At 38.6% G+C, this 24,239-nt stretch overlaps 1 protein-coding gene across 1 annotated transcript in view; it reads left to right on the top strand.

Moving 5' to 3' along the window:
* The window catches only part of LOC134475696 (uncharacterized protein DKFZp434B061-like), a 76,189-nt gene that overhangs the window by 32,869 nt on the left and 19,081 nt on the right, over positions 1 to 24,239 (top strand). The window lies entirely within an intron of this gene.

Here is a 24,239-nt window from a genome sequence, read left to right as displayed (position 1 = left end):
ATGGCACATGTACATAACATTTCATATTAATTTTTGAAGTCCCTTTTCCCTCTCTCTACCTCCATCTCTTGGTCCTTTTCCCTTTTGCAAAAGAACTATCTCCATGTTTCCTATTATATTTCATTCTGTTGTATAATTTATATTTGGGTTTTGCCTTAAGAGAAATCATGTGATACTCTTGTGTGTCTGATTTATTTCATTTAACATTATGATCTCAAAGTACATTTTCCTAAAAATGACTTGTTTACCCTTCTTTATCGTACTCCATTGTGTATATACCACATTTTATTTATGTATTTATCTATTTATGGACATACAAGCTGTCTCCAAGATTTAGCTATTTTGAGTTATGTGGCTATAAATATGGATATGAATATATCACTGTAATATATCTTAACCCTTTCAGATAGTTACCTAGAAGAGGAATAGCTGAGGTGAATGGAATTTCTAGTTTTATGTTTAAAATTAAAAAAAAACTAACAAAGTAAAACATAACAAAGCCAATAAAACAAAATAGTGAAAGCAACACAGGACTTCAAAACAGGATAATAGGAAATCAGTAATGGCTACCATAATGCCTCCTGCTATCTTCAGAATTGCTGCCTATACCATCAGACATAGTAAAATCAAATAAAACAGAACAGAATAAAACCAAACAAACAGAGCATTAAATAAAACAAAACAATAAATCCAGGCATAGTGGTGTACTCCTGTAATCCCAGCATTTGGGAGGCTGAGGCAGGAGGATCACTGCAAGTTCGAGACCAACCTAGGCTACAAAGATCTTGCTGTACCATAAGCCTGAACTGCACAGTAAGACCCTGTCTCAAAAAGACAAAACAAAACAACCCCCACAAACAACCCTAATAAAATGGAGCAAAACAGTGAGAACAATATTGGATTTTAAAAACAAGACAGAAGGAAATCCCCAATACATTATCCTCTTTACAAATGATCAGACTACCAGCTTTAGCCTATTCTTTCATAGCCTACAAAGTCAATGAAAGAATACAAGAATTAAGTGTTAGAGATGGGGGATTTAGCTCAGTGGAATAAGCATCTGCCTGGCAAGCATGAGATCATGCATTTGATCCCTGATACTAAAAAAAAAAAAAAAGAATTAAGTTGTTTCTGTACCTTAGTTACTATCATCTCAACCTGTCCTCTGAATCAGCTGGTTGCTTCCGAGGTGGGATGAAGACAGAGGCTCAGTGTTCTTGACTCTCAGCCTGCTTGCTGGTCAGCTTATAGGAAGGGCAATCTGGCTTGTCTCTCTTCCTTGGCCCTGCATGGTTGCATAGCCCATGGGAAGGTCAAATTGGCTTCATGTTACATTCCTCCCAGACCCAGGATGGCTTCTGCTTACTCACAGGAAGGGTGAACTGGCTTTTCTCTCTTCTGGGGCCTCACATGGTTTGCATAGCTCATGGGAAGGGTGAATTGGCTTGTCTCTTCCTGGGCCCCATGTAGTTTGCACAGCTCATGGGAAGGACAGATTGGCTTCTTGCTATACTCTTCCCACACCCAGCATGGCTTCTTCACAGAAAGAGTGAACTGGGTTGTCTGTCTTCTTGGGCCTATGATTTGCCTCATTTTTGTTTTTTGAAAAATTTCTCTACTGATTTCATTTGTGGTTGTACCAGTTTACATTCCCACTAACAATGTAGCAGGTTTCTTTTTTTCCTGCAGTCACTACAGCATTTGTTATTCTTTGATTTCTCAAGATTTCCATTCTTTTATGGAATCTAAATCAAACTAAATCAAAGATCTAAATGTTACAACAGGAACAATATTCTATAAGATAAAAAAATTAAAATTCTTGAAGACCTATGTGTGAATGAGGATTTTCTGAATAGAACCACAATTACACAAAAAATAGCATCAAGCATCAAGAATCAAGGATTGGGATCATATCAGATTATAAAGCTTCTAAACATGCCAGGAGAAGAAGCAGCCAACCATGCCCCATGAGCCAGATGGCTGTCATTGGGGACCTGTAGTCAGTGTGGGGTAGGAGAACCAGCCAGCCACGCTTTGGAGAAGCTGTATGTGTGTGTGGTGAAGCCTGGTCCATGCCCCAATACCTCCCCAAGAACCTAGGTGAGGAGAAACCCAGGTAGCTGACCCACTCCTCTATCCTTTGGATGTGTGGCTAATGTGGGAAGTGTCTGGGACTTCACAATGGGCTTCTCTGGAGGAAATCAGGAAAATGTCAAGACCAAAGAACAAAAGACAATCTCTGGACTCCAAACTACACAGAATAAGTCCAGGAGACACAGACACTTCCAAATGGACAAATTTGGAAGTTGCACACCTGAAATTTCTAGGAAGATGGCAAATGAAGTAAAGAAACTACTTCATGAGGCTGTAAAAAAAATCAGATGAGAAATAATGTCTCAAGTAAAAGAAGAAATCACGAACATAATAAAAAGGTTGTTGAGTGTTTCTAAAGAAGGCATACATAAAAAAAGAAAGAAGCATAAGAAAATGAGGGAAAGTTTGAACAACATTGGAGGAATTGGAATGCATGAAACAGATTCACAGAGATATGCAGGAAATTAAAAACTCCACTGAAAGCTGGCAAAACCGCTTGAAAGAAAGCTGAACATAGACTCTCAGGCCTTGAAGACAAGATCACAGCTAGTGATTGTGAAAGGAAAGAACTCTTAAAAATAAGAAGGAACCAGGAAATAACAATTCAGTGGCTACATCATGATGCAAAGAAAAATAATAATACTGATAGGTGTCAGTGAAAAAGCAAGGGTTAACACAAATGACATTAAAAGACTATTTATAAAAGTAAAAGCAGAAAACTTCCCAATTGCAGGAAAAGGACCTGACATACAGATAAGTGAGGCATATATAGAACTCCAACTAGCCATAATCAAAATAAATCTATACCCAGGCATATAATAATCAAGATCCCAGAAATTCAGCACAAGAATAGAATATTAAAAGCTGCTAGATAAAAAAAACAGATCACCTATAAAGGAAAACCTGTAAGAATCACGACAGACTTTTCAGCACATACCATCAAGTTAAGAGCTTGGATTAAAGTATTTCAAATCCCGAAAGAAAATAACTTCCAACCCAGATTGATATATCCTGCAAAAACTATCAAAATTAGTGGAGAAACAAGATACTTCCATGACAAAGAACAACTGAAGGGATTCATGACCATCAAACCAACTCTGCAAAGAATATTGAAGGACATTCTAGAGAGATATAAAAATGATCACATTTCCAGGAGCAGTGGCAGACTGGGATCATCAAGCAGGATTGAACAGAGGGGAAAAGTATGGAGCCAGTGGCAGGAATATAGCAAGGTGAAGATGAGCCAGTGTGTGTTGGCAATGAAAATTAATGTGGGTGGCCTCAATCCACCTATAAGAAGAAACACATACAGAATGGATCAAGAAACAAGATCCATCAGTATGCAGTATACAAGAAGCATTTAACTCAAAAGGAAATTCATAGACTGAAAGTCAAAGGAGAGAAAACAATGCTTCATGTGACACAAAATAAAGGGATAGCTTGGCTAACAACTGCAGAATGAGTAATAAAGATATGGCATTTTTACTCAGCTATTAAGAAGGATAATCATGAGACTCTTGTTGGTAAATGGATGCAACTTTAGGTCATGCTGAGGGTAAAATGGTTTGGACTCTGTCTTAGTTACTTTTTACTCATTGCTGAGACAAAATACCTGAAGCCCAAAGTTGGGAAAGGAAAGGTTTATTTTTTACAATTTTTGGAGGTTTCAGTCCATACTCAGTTGGCTCCAAGGCAGGGTGGCATGGCTGGACTGCAGTTCATGGCAGCTGCAAACAGCAAGGCAGAAACCAGCAAAAGAGCCAGACATACCTTCTTCCTGCCATTATATCACATTCTGGCTCCACCCCTAGGCCAGTGTAGCACTCACACCCCAATCCAAGTGTTAGATAGTGAACCAATCACAAATGCACAATGCAAATGAATGAGGCCTGGGGGCCATCAACATAAACCATGACATTCCACCTCTGGCCCCCAGGACTCATGTACATCCTTTATATAAAAGACATTTAGTCCATCTCCAAGAGTTGCCAAAGTCTAAGCATTGCTGAAAATTTTAAGTCCCAAGTCTCTTTTAAGAGCTATGACAAACTCTCAACTATAACCCCCTGTATAAATGAAACAAGGTTAAACATTTTTGAAATGCAAAAGCACAAGATAAACGTTAACATTCCAAAAGTTACAAACAGAGTAATATAAAGTATTGGAAACAAAGCAAGTCTAACATCCAGTAGGATGAACATTAAGTCCTAGAGTTTTATGCTCAGCATTTGAAGCAATCTGGTTGCAAGCTCCAAAAGACTTGGGTGATTTCACCCCCAAGGCACTTTTAGGGATTTTAGTTCCTGCAGCTTTTTCTTAAATCCTCTCTGCTCGATCTTTGCAGCTTTTTTTTTTTTTTTTTTTTGATCACCCACGTTTTTGACTTTTTAAACTTTTGGGGTCTCTACTGCATCTTTGGCTTTACCCTTACATCTTGACAAACTGTCCTGTTAGGGGCACACTGCTTGGCCTCCCAGGCCCTTTGTAATTGAGGTGGAAGCTGTCTTATCCTCAGAATTTGTGCATTTTTCTTGCACCTAAAATCAGCACCATGTGAATGCCGCCAGGGTTTGCTGCCAGCTGGAGCAGTAGCCAGGCTTTTTTTCCTCTTGGCTGTAGGGGGCGATTGCCTGGATCATTGGGCTCTGAAAACCTGATTGTGAAGAAAAGCTTTTCTATGTTGCTGCCATTTTGGAAACTCATGTGGCCTCTGTCGCCATTTTGGAGCACGGTGCTCTGTAGCTTTTTCCTCTGAGCAAATTTTTTCACTTTTGCCTGCTTCCTGGGATGTCCTGGGGCCATCATTCTTCTCTTTTTGTTTCTCCTCAGCAATCAAAGTCTCAACTCTGTCTTTACAATCTACAGCATTCCTGGAATTTCCTGCTGGCCAAACTCACAGTATTGCAAATTATCCTTCTGAGCTCTTTGGTCTTGATTTGCAACATAAAGCTGGCTAAAAACTCCCAACAATAGCCATACCACAGCCTCAACATTTGATTGCTTTGAAATTTCCTTTTCCAGATTAATCAATCCATTGCCTTTTGTCTTAGTCTCAGGCAAAGTCTCTGGGCATGAAAAAAATGTAGACAAACTTTCTGTCAAGCCATAAAACGTATCATGGGGAGTCCAACAGCCAATGCAGTCCTTCTTCCCAGCAGAAACCTCCCAAGCCTGGTTTTTTACCATCAGGCTTTCTATCAGCGTTTTGGTCTCCTGAGCTCTGACCTGAATCTCCGCTACAGAATAGCCTAAGTTGCTCCAGCTCTATGCATCCAGGCAACATGTCTGAACCTTCCCAAACTCTGCCCACAAGCCATTTTTAAAGCCTCTCGAAAAACATGGTCAGGTATAGTCACAGCAAATGACTCCACTCTTGGTACCAAATTTTGTCTTAGTTACTTTTTACGTGATGCTGAGACAAAATACCTGAAGCCCAAAGTTAGGAAAGGAAAGGTTTATTTTTTACAATTTTTGGAGGTTCTAGTCCATACTCAGTTGGCTCTAAGGCAGGGTGGCATGGCTGGGTCACAGTTCATGGCAGCTGCAAACAGCAAGGTAGAAACCGGCAAAAGAGCCAGATATGCCTTCTTTCTGCCATTACATTACATCTTGGTTCCACCCCTAGGCCAGTTTACCATTCACATCCAAAATCCAAGTGTTAGACAAAAAAACCAATCATAAATACACAATGTAAATGCATGAGGCCTGGAGGCCACCAACATAAACCATGACAGACTCACATGGTAAACATCATGTTTGTCTCCACAGTACAAAAACCTGAAGGTGTTAGTGGGATCCCAAATGTACAGTAGATATTATGAAAGTAAAAGGGGAAGAAATGTCTGAAAAGGGAATGTGGTAGCCTTTGTTAATTACCTATTGTTGTACTCTAAGAAAATAGCTTCGTTATATGTGTATTATAGCAAACCTGCAAACGTGGCTTACTAAATGTGTTTTTTTTTATCCTTTTTCCCTAACTGATATGTTAAGTGACCTAATTGATATGTTGAGCAATACTCTCCTCTGTAAAGAATTGCAAGAATCTCACCTAATTGATATGTTAACCATTGTTGCCCTCTACAAACTACAGAAGTTGTGCTAAAACAAGCTAACAAGGGCTGTTAATCACTGTTAGGCGCCTCTATTCTCCGCTAAAGAGCTAAAGAAAACTAGAATGGCCCACTAATTTACACTTATTTGAAGTAACTTGCTTGTGTGCAGAGAGATTTGCGTATGAGTTTAACCCTTTACCTGAACTTGACACATAACCGCCGTTTTCTGTTCTGTATGGTGCCTTATTGCCTCCCTCTCCCCTCACCTATCTATCTAGGCCATAAAGAATTTGGGTTTCTGGTGACCTCTTCCCGACCCAGTGATGATCTGTCATAAAATGAGCCTGCCCCAATTTTAAGAACTGTTTAGCTTCAAAGAAATTACCGGGAAATACTATGGCCCAAACCCCAATCGGTGCTTTCCTTTTGTTCTGTATGCATCAAATGAGTTATATATCAGATCTTTGTAAAACTTAAGTTTCAGCTTCTTGTAACTCTTGACCCCTTCGCACCCACTAGCGAAAACGAGCTGTCCTGGGATAATTAACTGTCTACTTTCTTCCCCAAATATTGCTGCAGATGTGCCACTCCGAGATAATGTCAGTCTGTAGGATGGGAGTAATTTGAGAAACACCAGGAACTCCCGAGATTTTCAGAGCTAAGTGGACAGCAATACAGTTTCCAGACTCGGGTCAACAAGTTTGATGGCTCTGCAGGTTTCTTTGTTTCTCCCACTACCCTTTTCCTCCAGCCTCTTTTTAAAGTCCTCCCTTCAGTCTCGGGGACACAATCTCCAAATTGGCTCCCGGAGACTTGTCACCAGGCCTGGAAATAAAGCCTTTGCTACCTAAATTTTTGGTCTCTTATTTCCTTGGATTTTATACCGGGGCACGAGTTATAACATTTGAGGGCTCGCCCTGGATGGAAGCAAGACCCCAGACACATTTCTGAACATTTGAAAGTAAGTGCTCTGGAGGATTTGTTTGGGCCGCGGTCAATTTGTAATTTTGAGGGGACGTTCTCAATTTGGGAGCGGGAACCACCCGAGGACAGAGTCAGTTGGTTTGTCGGACAAATTCTGTCCGTTTGTGACTCTGCCTCGGGTGGGGAACTGCTCCGTTTGGAAGGGGACGCCCTTAATTTGGGGAGTGAAACCTCCCAAGGACAGAGTCAATTGGTTTTTGTCATTTGTGACTCTGCCCTGGGTGGGGAACCACTCCGTTAGTTAAATTTGTTAATTCCTCCAGATCCCAAAATTTGACTAATTTTTGAGCAAAGGCCATTTTGCTGCAGCTTGTGTTGTCTTGTCTTGTATGTCTGTTTGTGTGTCCATTTGTTCTAATTGTTCTCCTTTTGGTTACCCCAAAGCTAACAGAACATTCTCTCCTAGGAACCCCTTCTATGAGCCCAGAACGGACTAAGGGATTTAGATACTTATGTTCAGAGTTTTTGAACTTTAGAATTGTTTGCCTGTTTAAATTTGTTACTAACTTAGGGGCTTGTTGCCCATTTCTGTTGCAGGATCCATATGGCTTATTAGATTCAAGGTTCATAATAAGAAAATTATTTCCTTGACCTCACCAAACTGTGTAAGAAGCACCCTTTGTTTGTGTCTTTAATGTTGTGGCACCTTGTTTAATATGTAAGTCTTCAATTGATTGCTTGCAACCTCGGCATGCCTTTTAAAAGGAGTATTTTTCTTTCTGGTTAAAAAGTAAACATATGTGCACATATATGTGTATATTTATGGTTTTTAAGAATCATATCAACTTTACCAAGTGAAAAACCAGGTCATACTGTAATTGAGCCAGTTAAAGGTTATAGTTTTTTTTTTAAAACAGCATTTTAATGTGGTAAAAAGACATAAAATAATTAAATATGTTTTAGACTACTAGAAGGTGACTTCAAGGGTTTTGTTGAGAGTTTTAATGTTGTCTGAGAAGGGAGAAAAAAGTAATTGACTGGCAATAGTAAAAAGGAGAGACAAAGAAAGTGGTTTGTCTTCAAGTAAAAATGTCTGGCTGTGCCAAAATGTAAAAAAAGATAAAACTTAGAGGTATATTGTAAGTTATAGAAAGCTCGAGATGATGTAAATTTTATTTGTCTTGGTTTATAGTACTGAAAACAACAGATTTGACAAGAAGTAAATGTGTTCAAAATTTGACAGTATTAGATCAGTTTTGATAGATTTATTTATAAGATTCTAAACCTTTGCTGCAAAGTGTTTCCATTAATATGAGATTATAGATGATAATAGAGATAAGATATAAGTTCTTGCATGTGCTGTGGACATCTGGGAGATTATATGGCACAACTTTGTTACCTATCAAAAAGCTTCTTTTTGTTAAGTATGTAATTTCAGTAAAATGATGGCCTGCCACGTGGCACCCTGGGACAAAAGGTGGTGTGCCATCCAGAAAAAGCCTGCTCTCTGATCTGGAATGCCAAAACCATATTTTCCCTTTGTCCCAACCCGATTGGACATCCAGAGGTAAGGAGGTTTCCCTAGTATCACCAGTTGTTCTTTTTGCAACTCAGTCGGCCCCACATGTTAGAAAAAAATTACAAAGGTTTGAGAGTTTTGAGAAAATGCCCCTCAGCCAGTTGATAGAGATAGCACAAAAGGTCTTTTAAAACAGGGAAAAATTACCGTCTACTGGGAAATTTGTCTGGTGTACCTGAGTCGTCACAAACTGACCTAGAGTTAAAACTGTTGAGCAAATGGAAACAGGAGATTCCAGAAGTCTGGGCAGAAGACAATCCTCCAGGGCTAGCAGTCAACCAAGTCCCCCTTGTGATGGAGCTCTTGCCTCAGGCATGCCCCTTCTGCTTGTGGCAATACCCGATAAGCCTGCAGGCCCAGAAAGGGATTAAAGTCCACATACAGAGACTAAGAGACAATGATATTCTCATTCCTTGTGTCTCTCCCTGGCACATGCCCTTGCTTCCAGTCCAGAAGGGACAAATAACTATCGCCCTGTACAGGATCTCAGAGAGGTTAATAGACGAGTTCTGAGCCTATACCCAACAGTGCCAAATCCTGAGAACACCTGGTACTCTGTTCTGGACCTGAAAGATGCTTTCTTCACTTTGCCTCTTACTCTGGTGAGTCAACCCCTTTTGCCTTCAAATGGACTGACCCAGATACAGGGGTAAAAGAACAGCTGACCTGGACACGTTTACCTCAGGGTTACAAGAACTCTCCCACTCTTTTTGATGAGGCATTAGCAAGAGATCTTTTAAAATTTAGGGAAAAACACCCTGAGATAGTGCTCCTCCAGTTCGTGGATGACTTGTTAATAGCCTCGACCCCCACACCCCAGAAGCTTGTAAGCTTGTTGAGAGGCAACTGAGGAACTGTTAAGGACTTTGGGGCAATTAGGCTATAAAGTCTCGGCTAAAAAGGCCCAATCGTGCTGTCAGGCTGTGACTTATCTAGGCTACAAATTGCAAAAAAAAGGAGGACTTTGTCTAAAAAAGAGTCCAGGCTATATTGCAGATCCCATTCCCAGAAACTAAGAAACAGGTGCGCGAATTTCTGGGAGCTGTCGGATACTCCATGCTGTGGATTCTAAATTTTACTGAAACAGCTCACCCCCTATATGACTCCCTTAAGGGAAAAACTCACTAAACTGGACTGATAAATGTGAATGGACCTTGCAGCAGCTCAAGTGGGCCTTGACAGAGGCCCCAGCCTGGGACTCCCTGATGTTACCAAGCCATTCACCTTGTTCATAGATAAACTTGGGCATTGCCAAAGGATTCCTAACCCAGGACATTGGCCCTTGGAAGAGGCCAATAGCCTATCTTTCCAAAAGGCTCGATCCAGTAACAAGAGAGTGGCCTCCATGCCTAAAAATTCTGGCTGCTGTGACAATGCTACTAAAAGAGGCTAAGAAACTCACTTTTGGACAGAAGATTTCTGTAGTAACCTCCCACAGTTTAGAGACTCTTATCAAAACCCCTCCCGAAAATGTGAATGCCAGAATCTCACACTATTAGGCCCTGTTCCTAGACCCAGAATCCGTAGTTTTCAAGATTTCTTCAGCTTTAAACCCAGCCACCCTTATGCCTGACAATGACCTGAGAAATTTCACAGATGGAAGCAGCTTCATCCAGAACGGCAGAGGCAGATGAGTGGCCGGGGCAGCAGTGACCACCAAAAGGAGGTACTCTGGGTTAAGCGGTTAGAGCCTGGCATTTCTGCCCAAAAGGTGGAGTTCATTGCTTTGACTGAGGTACTAAAACTAGCCACAGGAAAGAGGGTAAACATCTATACTGATAGTAGATATGCTTTTGCTACTATACATATACATGGAGCCATCTATTAAGAGCGAGGTCTCTTAACCTTGGCCAGAGCTAAGATAAAAAAAAAAAAAGGCTCCACAGATCCTAGATTTGCTGGCAGCAGCCTGGCTGTCAGCAGATTGCTGCTATTCGCCTGAGGAAACAATTTCGCAGATCAGGCCACTCAAAGAGTAGCAATCACATCAGAGGGGCCGGCCGAGAAAGTAACTGCTCTGATGCTAGTCCTCCGACCTTGTCAGAACCAGTCTACACAAAGAAAGACTGCACTGATTGTTGTGAGCCATCTAACAGATTCCAGTCCCTGTGACCAAAAGATAAGTGCAAAATTTCTAGGAGCCACAGGACTGATCCAGAGTTTGGGACCCTGGCAGAGGCCTGTTGCCTATCTTTCCAAGAGATTTGATTCTGTGGCAGCCCGATGGCCACCCTGTCTGCGGTGATTTCCTCGGTGGCCCCCTCATAAAGGAGGCTTAAAAATTGACTTTTGGACACAAACTCTTGGAATATGGCTATTTTTACTATATTGGTTCTTGCTGACCAAGTACCAGAGATATTTTTTGATTTTCTGATTCCTTTTCAGTCTCCTTTTCCAGAGTATTATAGTGTTTAATGTAAAGATATTTTGCTTCCTTCATTAGAATGATTCCTAAGTATTTTTTTTTGGATACTATTGTGAAAGGTGGTGTACCTAGAATTTCTTGCTCAGGGAATTTGTTATTTGGGTGTAGGAAAGGTTGTTGATTTTTGAGCGTTGGCTTTGTATCTAGCTATGTTACTGAATTTGGTTATTAAATCTAGAAATCTTTTGGTGGAATTTTTGGGATCTTCTATACAGAGTATCATGTTATCCACAGATAATGATAATTTGACTTCTTTCTTTCCTATCCTTATTCCCTTCCATTTATTTCTTTTGTCTAATTGATATGGCTACTATTTACAGAACTATACTGAATAACAATAATGATAGTGGACATTCTTGTCTTTGTCTTATTCCTGATTTTAGATTGAAAACTTTCAGTTTTTGACCATTTAGTATGATGTTGACTGTTGATTTGTTATAGATGGCCCTTATCAGACTGAGATAAGAACTATCTATTCCAGTTTTCTAAAGGGTTTTTTAAAAATCATGAGTGGATCTTGGACTTTTAAAAGAGCTTTTTCTGCATCTATTGAGGTGATAATGTGGTTTTTATCCTTGGTTCTGTTAATACGGTGAATTTCATTTTTTGATTTGCATATGTTGAACCATCCCTGTATTCTTAAGATGAATTCTACTTAGTCATGGTGTGTAATCTTCTTGATGATTTGTTGCATTCTGTTTGCCAGTCTCTTACTGAGGATTTTTGTGTCTATGTTCAATAGGAAGATTGGCCAGTAATTCTCTGTTTTGGTTGGATTTTTCTATGGTTTTGGTATCAGAATAATGCTTGATTTCAGGAATGCATTTAGGAGTATTGCTTTTCTTTCAATTTATTTAAAGAGTTTGAGGAGCTGTGCCATGAAATCTTCTCTAAAGTTTTTGTAGAATTCAGTAACAAATTTGTGAGGATCTGGGTTTTCTTTGTTGGTAGCTTTCAAATTATGCCTTTAATTTCATTTATGAATATTGGTTTATTTATTTATTTATTTATATTTTAAAAAGAAAAAGACAGAAAAGGAAAACAAAAAGCAAAAGAGATAAACAACAACAACAAACCCAAAACAATAACAATATAGGTTTTCAAAACAGAATAAAAGAAATTTAACAATAGTTGTTATATTGCATATTGTTCTTTTTTCAAAGAAAGAAAAGAAAATTTAAAAAAATAGAAAAACAGGGCTGGGGATTTAGCTCAGCGTCATAAGCACCTGCCTTGCAAGCAGGCGGTTGTGAGTTCGATCCTTGGTACAAATTAAAAAAAAAAAACCTAAAAAAAATAGAAAAACAGAAAAAAAGTAGAACAATACCGAATTCAAAAAAATTAAACATCATAAAATTGCTAGTTGATACATTACCCATTGTCATGTTAAAAATAGTTGCCAAAGTTACAAAATCAAAGCATAAAAAGTGGCTAGACACTCACACATTGACAGTGAAAACCCTTCTGTCCAATGATCCAATGGAAATTCAGTAATATGGTTGGTCATCTGTCTTACTATACATATTGTTATACCCTTTAGAGCACTTTCCTTCTCTTTCACTTTCACAATATCTATTGTACTTTTTATTCTGCCAGTTTTTATTGTTTTTTACACTAGAGAGATAATGTGATATTTACTAATGTGAGTCTTGTTTATTTCACTAATGAGGATATTCTCAAGTAGCCTCCATTTACCTATAAAGGCCTCAAGATCATCCTTTTTTATAGCTGAATAGTTTTTCATTGTATAAAAATACCACATTTTTTTCATCCACTCTGTGGCTGATACGCATTTTGGTTGTTTCCAAGATTTAGCTATCACAAATTATGCTGCTATTTACATGGGTGCACATTTACCTCTGTGACATGACCTTTTTAGTTTTTCTGTGAAAATACCCAGGAGGGGAATGGCTGGATTGAATGGAACCTTCAATCCTAGTTTTTTCAGGAATCTCCATACTGATTTCCACAGTGGTTGCACCAGTCTACACTTCCACCAACAGTGGAAAAGTGTTTTTTTTTCCCTGCATCCTCACCAACATTTGTTATCAGTTGTTTTCTTGATGGCAGCCATTCTTTCCAGGGTGAGATGAAATCTCTATGCTGTTTTAATTTGCATTTCTCAAATGGCCAGTGATGGTGAACATTTCTTCAAGTGTTTATTTTCCATTTGTATATCTTCATCTGAGAACTTTATGTTCATCTCAGATGCCCATTTTTGGAGAGGGTCTTTGAATTTGAATTTGGGAATTTAATGTTTTTCAGTTCTTTATATATTCTGGCTATAAGTCCTTTGTCTGAGGGATTGTTGGCTGAAATTCTTTCCCATTCTGTGGGTTTTCTTTTCACTTTGTTGGTGATTTTTTTTGAAGTGCAGAAAGTTTTTAGTAATATGAGATCCCAGTTGTTGATTTTTTAAAGTATTTTCTTTGTGGTTTGTGTTTTATTCATGAATTCTCTGCCTACCCCTATGTCTCCAAGATTTCCACCAACCTTGTCTTCCAGTAGATTTAGTGTTTATATTTTAATATTTAGATCCTTGATCCATTTTGACTTTAGTTTAGTCTATGGTGATAGCATGGGTCTATTTTCAGTCGTCAGCATATGGAAAGCCAGTTTTTCCAACACCATTTATTAAAGAGGCTATCTTTTTCCAGTGAACATGTTTGGCCCTTATGTCAAGAATAAGGTGGCTGAGTGTCTTTGTAATAGTGTTTGTATCTTCTAATCTGTTCCATTGATCCTCAGGTCTATTTCTTTGCCCATACCTTGCTGACTTTATTACTGTGGCTTTGTAGTACAGTTTCAAGTCAGGAATTGAGAAGCCTCCTGTCTTGCCTTTGTGAAACCTAGAATAGCAAAAGTGATTCTGTGCAATAAAGGAAAGATTGGTTTATTTTTATATCTTTTTAGTCAACTTTGGTAATTCATATGTATCTAGAAATCTGTCCATTTTTTCTGTGTTTTCCATCTTACTGGAATACAAATCTCGAAGTATTTATAGATGATCTTCTGAATTTCTTCAGAGTCTTTTGTGATTTTATTATTTCCCTTCCTGATTGCATAAATTTGAGTCTTTCCTTTTTTGATAAGTGTTGCTAAGGGTTTGTCAATTCTATTTAATCTTTTTAAAAAAATTTTATTTAAGGAGAAAAAAAGCAGAGAAAGGGTACAAGTTATACAGATTTACAGAAAAAAATAAACAGTAGGAAATCACTAGTTAATGGATTACATATTGTCATCTTAGAAATAATTGATCAAGTCACAAAATTAAAGCTTGTAAAGTGGACATTCCAACAGTGAGACTGCAAACAGTTCTGTTCAATGATCCAATAAAACTCAGTGATATCATTTTCTATCTTATACACTTAAATATACATGCAGTTATATCATTTAGAGCACTTTCTTTTCCTCTCTTTTGTACAATGACAATTACCCATTTTGGGTTTTGTTGCTCCCACAGTTCTTATTACTTTTTTGGAAGGGAGTAGAACCAAATGTGACCTAACAGAACAGAGTCAGTCAAATCAAAAGGGTGGACATAATAGATAATGTAAAAGCATAATACAAGGTGATCAACAATGGTTACCATAATGTCTCCCGCTATCTCTAATAGAATTGCCTATATCATCAGTTATAATAAAATTGAACAATACAGTAAAGAACAAAACTGACAAAACCAAAACATTGGAGACATTATAGGTCTTCAAAAGTAGATAAAAGTCAACGAGAATGGGTGTCATAATGAATCTCACTATCTTCACAGCTGTTGCCTAAACTTTCGAACCTGGTACTATCAAGCAAAACAGAATAGGAGGACATCAGTCAAAAACAAGATGGTGAGAGTAATACAGGGCTTTAAATCAAGATAATGGAAAGGCAAAGTGGGTTACTATAATATATCCTGCTATTTTTTATTTTTTTCCCTTAATTAAAAGGATAAAAATAAAAAAGTAAATAATGAAGTGGAGATTGAGATAAAAGAGGGCATAAGAGCAAAACAGCGCAGCTCAAAACATAACCATTTAAGCAGAACAGTGTTTCACCACAAGATAATCCTGAGATAAAAGTAGTTACCATATTGTCTCTTTCCTTGAAATCTTTGAGTATAACTTCGTATACTGTAGCATCAAATATATCAAAACAATGTAAAACCATTTAAGAGAGTGACAGCATTACAGGGTATTTAGAATCAACTAACAGAAAATGAACAATGGTTTCTGTATAATCTCCTTGTCTATAGAAGCTTTTGTTTATACTATCACATAATAAAATCCAATAAGATACAACCTGTTTAGACCAATGGAGACAGAAGAACAAAAGCTTGATGAGACTTCAAAACAAGACGATGCTAAATCAGTATTACATATTAAGACGTCATTTTCTCCAAAATAGCTGTTCCTATCATCCAATCTTCTCTGCCTCATTTCTGTTGAGCTCTTTTTCTGTCATTAGTTGTCAGTTTGTCTTCTTCATTTTGTTTTCTGCTCCATTCATTGTGGCCTCTCTGCCACTATTTCTGGATTCTTTGTATTTTTCTTTTTTAGAATATCCTGCAGTGTTCTCTGTAGAGTTCAATTGGTGGTTGCAAATTCCCCTAGTTCCTCTATATTCAGGAAGCACCTTGTTTTTCCATCAATTTCCAGGGATAGTTGTGCAGGATATCTCAATCTTGGCTGGAAATTATTATCTTTCAAAGCTTGAATTATTTCCCCCCACGCTCTTCATGGTTTGTGCAGAGAAATCTGCTGTAATTCTGATGGGTGTTCCCTTGTAAGTGGTCTGTTTCTTGTCTCTGACAGCTTTTAATATTCTGTTCTTGTATTGAATTTCTGGAATTTTTATTATTATATGCCTGGGTGTTGTTCTGTTTGGGTTGTAGGTGGCTGGGGTCCTGTATGCCTCATACATCTGAGTATCTTTACCTTTTGCTAAATTAGGAAAATTCTCCTGGATTATTTCTGTGAGTAGCTTTTGTAGCTCATTTGTTTGTGTCCCTACTTCTTCTTTTATGTTCTTAATTCTTAAATTATGGATCCTCTTATCATCTTCTAGTCTTTGTATTATTGCTGTTTGTTTCTTTGTTACTTTTAAGAAGTTTTTCATTTCATTCTCCCATATTACAAATCTGCCCTCCAGTCAGATAGTCTGTCCTTAGTTTCTTTCAAGCTGTTATGCCAGTTTTCGATAGAGTTTTTAGTTTCCTGGTAGTCTCTTTGAACCTGTTCATGTATTCTATGCTTTCTCTATTTTCTTCATCAAACAATTCTCCCCTCTTTTTCTGTTCTTCCATTCCACCATCTGTTTTTTCTTGGGTGGTGCTTAGCATTTCTCTAACTATTCTGCTTATTTCTAGCTTCAGGTCATTAATAACTTCATTCCTGAACTGATCTATGAGGCTCTCTAGATGGCGCTTTATGTCTATTGGTGCGGTGTCTGCTATTGCCCGTTTCTCAGGATTGGGGGCGAGGAGCCTTTCTTGTTGCTGCCTCTCCCCATATTCTTTGTTCTTTATATATGCAAGCTTATATAAGAGGCCCAGCTTCCCTCCCTGTCAGCCACAGCCTGATCGAATTGCACCGGTTAGGTGTTCCCGCCCACCGCAGCACACCAGGAAATTGTCGACCAGGCAGCCTACGCGGGGCCCACCCCTCCAGGCCACCCTCTGGCTCTGGGATCTGGGTTGTGCTAGCCTACTGGGTCTCTGCCAGCAGCATCACGTAGGCTAGGCACTTCTCACCAATCCCACTTGAGAGGGGGATATGTGGCTGAAGTCACTGCAGCCCCCCCGCTCCCACAAGTCTGCCCAGTCCCAGAATGTCTTCCGCTGGAGTCTCATTAAACCGTGGTAGAGTGTCAGTTTCTCTCACTCACCTCACCGCAAGTCAATGCACAGCTCCCCGCCCGTCCTATTTTCAACTCCGTTCGCCGATTCCCGTTCTCAGAGCTTCCACGCGTCTGTCTCCCTGCCAAGCCAATGTAGATGCAGCTGCCGCGCGGCGGAAAACCCAAATCGCGTCTTCCGATGGCGCGGGCTCCAGCCTCCACACTGAGGCTTTTCTGTTCCTGTTCTAGCACCAGGACTGCATTCCAAGTTGGTTTCTCTTAGCCCAGTTCGTTCCTGGGTCAGCAGAGCATATCTCCACCTGCTTATGACTCTTTACTCCGCGCCATTCCTGAATTCTAAGCCGAGTCTTTCAGAGAGCCTCCGTAGCTGTTGCTATCTGTCCGCCATGTTCTCCCGGAAGTCTATTTAATCTTTCAAAGAACCAACTCTTCAATTTATTGATTCTTTGTATCATTTTCTCCAGTCTCATTGTGTTAATTACTGCTCTGACTTTTTTTTTTTTGGTACTGGGGATCAAACTCATGACCTTGCACATGCCAGGCAGGCCGCTGAGCTAAATCCCCAGCCTATAGTGCTCTGATCTTTATAATGTTTTCCCTTGTACACAGTTTGAGGTTTACTTGTTCTCTTTTTCTAGAAGCTTGAGATTCCACATTAGGTTATTTTTCTGAACTTGCTCTATTTTTCTGATGTAGGAATTCACCACTACACATCTTGCTCATAGGATTGCTTTCATTGTGTCCCATTTGTTCTGGTATGTTATAGTGGCATTATCATTTATCTATGAAAACTGTCTAAGTTCTTTTATTTCATCTAGTTGTTCAGGAGAGTGTTATTTAATTTCCATGTGTTTATGAAGTTCTTGTAGTTTCATTTGCCATTGATTTCAAATTTCACTGCACTATGGTTTGTTAATATGCATGGCATAATTTGAATTCCCTTGCATTTACTCATGCATGTCCTATGAGCTAGTATGTGGTCTGTTTTGGAGAACATCCCATGTGTAGCTGAGAAGAATAAATATTCTAATGTTATGGGGTGGGACATTCTGTAGGCAACTACTAAGTCCGTTTGTTTAAAAGTTTGGTTTAGTTCTGATACTTCTTTTCTTTTCTTTTTTTTTTGGTACTGGGGATCAAACTCATGACCTTGTGCTTGCCAGGTAGGCACTTACGTCACTGAGCTAAATCCTCCACTTAGTTCTGATATTTCTTAGTTTTTTTTTTTTTATCTAGTTGATCTGTCTATTTGTGGCAAGGGAGTATTGAGGGGGTATTGTAATGAATTAGTGCTTATCTGATTTTTCATATCCATTGATCTTTGTCTTATATAGTTGTATGTGCTTGTATGTGGTGCATATATATTTATGATGGTTATCATTATCTTTTTGATTGCTGTCTTTACAAGAATTTAATAACTTCCTTTGTCTCTGTTAATCAATCTTAGTTTGAAATTCACTTTGTCTGCAAATAGAATTGCTACTCCTGCTTTTTTTCTGGTTTCTTGTCACATGGAATATTGTTTCCCATCCTTTGACTTTAAGTCTATGAATTTCTCTTTGAGTGAAATGTGTTTCTAGCATACAGCATATTATTGGATCATGCTTCTTGATTTTTTCTGCCAGTCTGTGTCTTTTCATTGATGAATTTAGATCACTAACATTGATGGTTATAAGTGATATGTATTGACTTGTCCTTGTCATGTTATTTTCCTGTTGTTGATTTCTTCTATTTCCTCACTGTTGAATTGCTTGCCTTGGCTGGTAGATTCATTCTTCTGACATTAACAGAATTGTAACTCTTCTTATCTATTTCTAGAATGTCCTTCAGAATATTTTGGAATGCTCATTTGGTGGTTATAAATTTCCTCAGATATTCTTTGCCATAGAAGTATCTTATTTCTCCATCAATTTTGAAAGATTGCTTTGTGAGGTATGTCAGTCTGGGTTGGAAGTTGTTTTGTTTTAGGGATTGAAATAGCTCATTGTAAGCTCTCCTTGACTTATGGGTTATTGTTGAGAAGTCTGCTGTGATTCTGATAGGCTTTCTATTATGGGCATTTTGTTTCTTTTTTCTAATAAATTTTAGCATTATTTTCTTGTGTTGAATTTCTGGATCTTGACTGTTATACACCTTGCTGTAGATTTCTTTTTTGATCTTAGCTAATTGGAGTTTGTATGACTTACTATATGTATGTCAAATTATTATTATTATTATTTTTACTGATTCTGATCTTATGTTATTCTTCTTTGTATCATCTAGCAGCTGTTGGGTTAATTTTTTATACTCCTTTTCCATTTTTAAGAAATTTTTCTTTTCATGGTTTTAAACATTATTCTGTCTTCTAGATCTGACATTCAGTTCTTTTGTTGGCTCATTCTGCTGTGTGTACTTTCAATGGAATTTTTAATTTCTTGTGTATGTTTGAATCTGTTTTACGAATTCCATTTCTTTTCTTATGTTGAGTGTTCATGGTTTCCATGATTTTCATAAGCTCTTGTATTTTAAAAATCTGTACATGCTCTAGAGTCACTAATCATGTCTTTCATTTTGGTCAGCATGTCTGTAGTTATCTAAGAGATTATATCTGATTTGTCTTTTCTAAAGTCTTATTCATCTACTTGTTACTACCTGTATTGCCACTTCAGAGAGTCCATGTGGGTGGCTTTCATGTTGGTCTACCTCATTGCTCCTAGGTTTGTCTTTGGTGAGTTGAAAGTCAGAGGTTGCATCTTGCTTAAGTGTCCTCTGATTTTCTATTTTGTTTTAGTTCAAATTATGTGTTGATGCTTGTAAATGGCCTATGGGAGTTAGCATTATTGTTAGTATTTTAGAATCTTTAGGGAAGGACTGCTTCTCAGAGATGTCTGTTAGTTGTAGCTGGCTTTCAGATTTTGAATCTATTGTAAATCCCATCTCTTTAATTTCTTGTGGATGAAAAATTGCTGCCTTTTTGGCCTAACCCCTGGTTCTTTGAAATTGGCCTATAGTATTGTTTATGACCCTTAGCCAGTCTCTCTTGGCATACCAAGAAGAACGACTGTTTGGAAAATTATGTCACTTTGGCCAAAGAAGTACAATCAGCAATAACAATAGCATCAAACACAATCTAGAAAATGACGAACTGTGGTAACTGTTAATTGGTCACCTTTAACCATATGAGCTATATTTGTGCTTTTATTAAAAAATACTGAAACAAACCGGAAAAATTAATGTATTATGTATGCTCTTAATATGGTGGTTTTACCCTCAGGGAGAAATTTTAAGAGGGGTTTAGTAGAGAAAAATAAAGAAATTGAGGAAGAGATTAGAAGCAATGCTGGTGGACAAAAAGATTATGTGAACTTTGTCAAACTGGTAAAGAAGACAGGAGGGAAAGAGAGAAGGAAAAAATAAAAAGAACAGAACAAACAACAACAACAAATTTAGAAATAATGTTCACATAGATAAAGACAAGAGCAAATAAGAAAAAAAGAGAAAAGAATGTATCAAAACAAAAAGAAAAATCAAAAATAAAGAAAGAAAGAAAAAGAAAAAGAGAGAGAGAGAGTCCATTTCAGGGTATGTCTCTGCTGCCCCAGTGGACAAAGTGGGCAGATAGAGCCCAGATTTATGCTGATGAATCCTAGCAAAACAACTGTAAATTTATGGTGCAGTAGTGAATAATCCCAACATGCCTTTGGTTTCACTGAAGTTCTGGCTGTGAGACTGGAGCTTGATTTGTCAACCTGCAAGACTCTGTGTGTCTCTTGCTGGCTTGACTTGGCTCCTTGACTTCCTACTAGACTCCTTGACTTCTGACTAGAACTCTGTTCCACTTCACCTTGACACTGGGAGTTGAGTGCTCTCTGCAGCTAGCTGCTCTACGTTCTGAACTACGCCTCTCTCCAAGATGGCTACTGGGACATCTGAACCTGAATAACTACCAGCCATGGCATTCCTCTGTGTCCACTGCTCTGTTCCACTGATGTGTTTCTCTGCGGAGGCCTCCTTGGTTGCCAGTAGTAACTGTGCATCTGCGGGTTTGACCTGCCCCTTCCACAGAGTGAGTTAGGACCCAGGGACAAAGTGTTACTCTCCACCTTCCTCTTCTGTCGTGAGTTTTCTTTCTGTTCTCCCCATGGGCTCCCTTCTCACTTCAGATCCTTGCTGCTCCTGGGGACCCATTCCCCTACTCCTTCTCTTCCTCATGTTGCCATATTCCATTCTGGATGCCAAGTCTCAGAGAGGCTCTCGGCTGTTTAGCACTCTGCCATCCTCCCTGAAGTTTATTTTCCTTTTAAATAATGGAGGAACTTTGGAATACTTTTACTCTCCCTTGGTGTGTATATTCTGTTGTATTGTTAGTGCTATTTTCATTTTGCATGTATTTGAAACCTCATAAGATGGTATCATACATTTTTATGGTCAATATTCATTTATATCCACTCATACCTTTACTATTTTCATTGCTTTTTATTTGTTCCAACTCCCAGCTTTTCCATCTGGGATCACTTTCCTTATGCCTGAGGAATACTGTTAAGTACCTTAGCTCCCATTGCTATTACTCAGTTGAACCTCAGAGGTTTTCCAGATATCAGCGCGGTCTAGGAAAAGTTGAGCCTCCTTCAGCACCATACTATCTACAAAAACAGGACAGAGTTGGCCAACCTCTTTTGCAGGTGGAATATGTTCTAGTCCCCAGACTTCTTTTTATTCTGTGGCAAAGAGTTCTCTCTTGCTCTGTAGAGATTGCAGGGTGTTACTTCTATGGCTCAAGATGAAATGAGGATGGAGAGTGATGGGTTCAGAGGTATAAGCACCTCTATTTCCGGGACAGCCCACTATGTGTCGGGCAACTCTTGTTACACGTATGTAGCACAGGCTTAGGAGAGCAGTTTTGTGCATAACAAAGCCATGACTAGCTTATGGCCATTATGGATGGTCCAGAGACTGCAGGATGCTTGATAGGAGGCTGAAAAAGCTTTAAAATGAAGGAGTCCCCGAGGCAGTAGAAGAAGGTCTGTTGTATTTCAGCTTAGATAGATTCTAGAGCCTTTTGTTGGAGATAGAGTGTTTAAGGTAGGTTTGTTTACAAGTAATAGAATAAATGGATTTAAGTAAAGTTTGTAAGTGAGGAACATTTTGTTTCAGAACTCACGAAGAACGAAGACTGTTGTGGGTTACTGAGAGAGTTTGTAGCTATTTTTTGCAGTGTCAGGCATGGTTTATTAAATACTTTTCAGGAATTTAATCCCAAAAGGTGGAGCTCTGTCTTACATATGGGGCAAGGCTCATCCCTCCTTTTTGCATTCCTATGTGAGTACTTGTATATTTAAAATGAATGTTTTCAGTATTTTCAGTGGAAGAAAATGACATCAGTGAAAGGCCTACTTCTGATATTGGAGAAAAGTGTATACAGTACAGATCTTACTTGCCAAGAGTATATATAAGGCTGTTGATGTTTGCCATGAATAACTAAGTAAAGGTGTATTGTATTCCGTTGGAGATAAAGGCAAACTGCAGCCAAAAGGCTATTAAGAGAGTCAAAGGACAGAATATACTAATCAAATCTATAATAGCAACATATTTATCCACTGTTGGTTGGATGGACCCAGTAGTCTTAATACTAATATATAGGGGAACTTTGATGGCTAGGACCATAGCATTTAAAGTTGTGCTAATCCACCATGAAATACCATTCATTCTTTTTGAGTTCAAATACAAGCCAAAAGAGGCTGTTAGCCATGAGAATAATAACTCTCTGTGCAGTCTTGTATAGTGGATTTCAGTCATTGACTATTTTGATTTACTTTGAGCCATATTAACTTCAGTTCATTGGGGAAGAGGATCTATGGGGTCCAATTTGTCAAGTACCTATGATTTAGTTTAGTTTTAATTTATAATTCATTTGCTCAGAGAATCCATGCACACTATGGTATATTTTAGGACACTTCTGCATGTAGATGTAGAGAATTTGGGCAAGTCAATAGTTCCAGTGGTTAAGATGAGGCATATATGTTTGCTTTCTTTTTTATATTTGGTAACTATCATATAAGTGGAATGTTTAAATGTAATGGAACCCCTAGTAGTTATTAAATCCATGAAGCCTTGCCAGTTTGTGCATTTCAACAAATGTTCATTCATGCAGAGCATGCTGGCAGGTGCTTGCCACCCAGGCTACTTAGGCTGAGGCAGGAGAACCCTTCGAGCTGATGAGTTTGAGAATAGTCTGGGCAGCAAAGTGAGACACCATTTCAAAAAATTATAATTCAAAACTTACATAATATAGATTTTAAAGCCACTTAAAGCCTTTTAGTCTTTTGTTGAATTATTTTAGTACAGTTTAGTTTTCCAATTAAGTCAAAATTTACAGCTTTATTTTCATTGTTTTGTTTGCTTTTTGTGTCCTCGATGTTTCTCTGTCTCTGTGTCTCTGTGATTACTGGATATGCTTCAATACTTGGGGCTGGTTCTATATTGTTTATATTATGAATTAATTTCTCCAGAGAGCCTTAAATTGATACTATCGGGGCTAGGGGCCTCCCCATGGCAATGGTTCTTTCACAGAGTTTGAACTAATACCTTTGCTGTGCCACAAGTGCCTTGGGTGTTTTTATAACTTAAAGATTAGGATCTTTCTCATGACTGAGGCACATGCAGCGCAATAGCAGATGTATTTGAGGGTCTGGGTGAGCTTGTTTACTCTTGGAGAGTTGACCTTAGCACACCACATAGTGGACGCTTTCTTTTTCTTTGTTTATTTTTCTCTGTAGGAATCTTCTTTCATGAACAAGTGATGATCTCATATATTGTGCACGGTACAGTGCTTGCTTTACTTACCTTGTCAGGGCAAGTGCCTTTTTGAGAAACAACCAGCTGGACTCATGGTAAGAGTCCTTTCCCAGAGCCTGTATTAGACACAGCCATTCTAAGATGCACTGGTGGGTCTGGGCTAAGACAGGATCTGCGACCACTTTATGAAGGACTCCAATACGTTACTCCTGTTCCTAATGCCGAATCTTAATACTTCTGGCTTAGGTCAGCTAAATCTGTAAAAAGAAGTTTATAGGCACCCTCTCATGCTGCATGGTGTAGCATAACCAAAGTGCTAGGTGGCTAGGAAGCAGTTAAGCCATCCAACCATGTGGAGTTTTTATCCGTTTGGTAGGTTCAAAAACAGTGGAAGAAAGACCTCTAGTGGTGGTGGCCAATATTTATGCAATCCTGCTCCTGGCACCAGTTTTTCTGACTCCTTAGCAGAGGCAGCTAGATAACTACCCAAAATTTGATTTGGGTGTCAAGACCACTGAGACCACACAACATATAAGACACACAG

This window comes from Cavia porcellus, unplaced genomic scaffold (genome assembly GCF_034190915.1).
Source record: "Cavia porcellus strain 051 isolate PalLab524CR breed Dunkin Hartley unplaced genomic scaffold, mCavPor4.1 scaffold_1, whole genome shotgun sequence".
Taxonomy (NCBI): domain Eukaryota; kingdom Metazoa; phylum Chordata; class Mammalia; order Rodentia; family Caviidae; genus Cavia; species Cavia porcellus.
This window is presented reverse-complemented; position numbering and strand designations above follow the sequence as displayed.